Source organism: Tympanuchus pallidicinctus, unplaced genomic scaffold (assembly GCF_026119805.1).
Source record: "Tympanuchus pallidicinctus isolate F22 unplaced genomic scaffold, pur_lepc_1.0 scaffold163, whole genome shotgun sequence".
Classification (NCBI taxonomy): domain Eukaryota; kingdom Metazoa; phylum Chordata; class Aves; order Galliformes; family Phasianidae; genus Tympanuchus; species Tympanuchus pallidicinctus.
The window spans coordinates 27,501-29,672 of NW_026294683.1; positions in this window are offsets into that span (position 1 = coordinate 27,501).

Consider the following 2,172-nt stretch of genomic DNA (forward strand, 5'->3'; position numbering starts at 1 on the left):
CGATATTTTAGGGGAAAAACAGGGATTTCTGTGAAAATAAGCGATATTTTAGGGGAAAAACAGGGATTTCTATGAAAATAAGCGATATTTAAGGGGAAAAACAGGGATTTCCATGAAAATAAGCGACATTTTAGGGGAAAAACAGGGATTTCTGTGAAAATAAGCGATATTTTAGGGGAAAAACAGGGATTTCTGTGAAAATAAGCGATATTTTCGGTTAAAAACAGGGATTACTGTGAAAATAAGCGATATTTTAGGGGAAAAACAGGGATTTCTATGAAAATAAGCGATATCTTAGGGGAAAAACAGGGATTTCTATGAAAATAAGCGATATTTTATTGGAAAAACAGGGATTTCTTTGAAAATAAGTGATAATTTAGGGGAAAAACAGGGATTTCTATGAAAATAAGCGATATTTTATGGGAAAAACAGGGATTTCTAGCAAAGTAAGCGATATTTTAGGAGAAAAACATGGATTTCAGTGAAAATAAGCGATATTTTAGGGGAAAAACAGGGATTTCTGTGAAAATAAGCGATATTTCAGGGGAAAAACAGGGATTTCTATGAAAATCAGCGATATTTAAGGGGAAAAACAGGGATTTCTGTGAAAATAAGCGATATTTTATTGGAAAAACAGGGATTTCAAGGAAAATAAGCGATATTTTAGGGGAAAAAGAGGGATTTCTAGGAAAATAAGCGATATTTTAGGGGAGAAACAGGGATTTCTGTGAAAATAAGCGATATTTTAGGGGAAAAACAGGGATTTCTGTGAAAATAAGCGATATTTTAGGGGAAACACAGGGATTTCTGTGAAAATAAGCGATATTTTAGAGGAAACACAGGGATTTCTGTGAAAATAAGCGATATTTTAGGGGAAAAACAGGGATTTCTGTGAAAATAAGCGATATTTTAGGGGAAAAACAGGGATTTCTGTGAAAATAAGCGATATTTTAGGTTAAAAACAGGGATTTCTGTGAAAATAAGCGATATTTCAGGTTAAAAACAGGGATTTCTGTGAAAATAAGCGATATTTCAGGGGAAAAACAGGGATTTCTGTGAAAATAAGCGATATTTCAGGTTAAAAACAGGGATTTCTGTGAAAATAAGCGATATTTCAGGGGAAAATCAGGGATTTCTGTGAAAATAAGCGATATTTAAGGGGAAAAACAGGGATTTCTAGGAAAGTAAGCGATATTTTAGGAGAAAAACAGGGATTTCTGTGAAAATAAGCGATATTGAAGGGGAATAACAGGGATTTCTGTGAAAATAAGCGATATTTTAGGGGAAAAACAGGGATTTCTGTGAAAATAAGTGATATTTTAGGGGAAAAACATGGATTTCTCTGAAAATAAGCGATATTTTAGGGGAAAAACAGGGATTTCTGTGCAAATAAGCCACATTTTAGGGGAAAAACAGGGATTTCTGTGAAAATAAGCGACATTTTAGGGGAAAAACAGGGATTTCTGTGAAAATCAGCGATATTTTAGGGGAAAAACAGGGATTTCTGAGAAAATCAGCGATATTTAAGGTTAAAAACAGGGATTTCTATGAAAATAAGCGATATTTTAGGGGAAAAACAGGGATTTCTGTGAAAATCAGCGATATTTAAGGTTAAAAACAGGGATTTCTATGAAAATAAGCGATATTCTAGGGGAAAAACAGGGATTTCTGAGAAAATCAGCGATATTTAAGGTTAAAAACAGGGATTTCTCTGAAAATAAGCGATATTTTAGGGGAAAAACAGGGATTTCTGTGAAAATAAGCGATATTTCAGGGGAAAAACAGGGATTTCTATGAAAATAAGCGATATTTTAGGGGGAAAACAGGGATTTCTGTGAAAATAAGCGATATTTTAGGGGAAAAACAGGGTTTTCTGTGAAAATAAGCGATATTTTAGGGGAAAAACAGGGATTTCTGTGAAAATCAGCGATATTTAAGGGGAAAAACAGGGATTTCTATGAAAATGATCGATATTTAAGTGGAAAAACAGGGATTTCTATGAAAATAAGCGATATTTAAGGGGAAAAACAGGGATTTCTATGAAAATCAGCCACATTTTAGGGGAAAAACAGGGATTTCTGTGAAAATAAGCGATATTTTAGGGGAAAAACAGGGATTTCTGTGAAAATAAGCGATATTTTCGGTTAAAAACAGGGATTACTGTGAAAATAA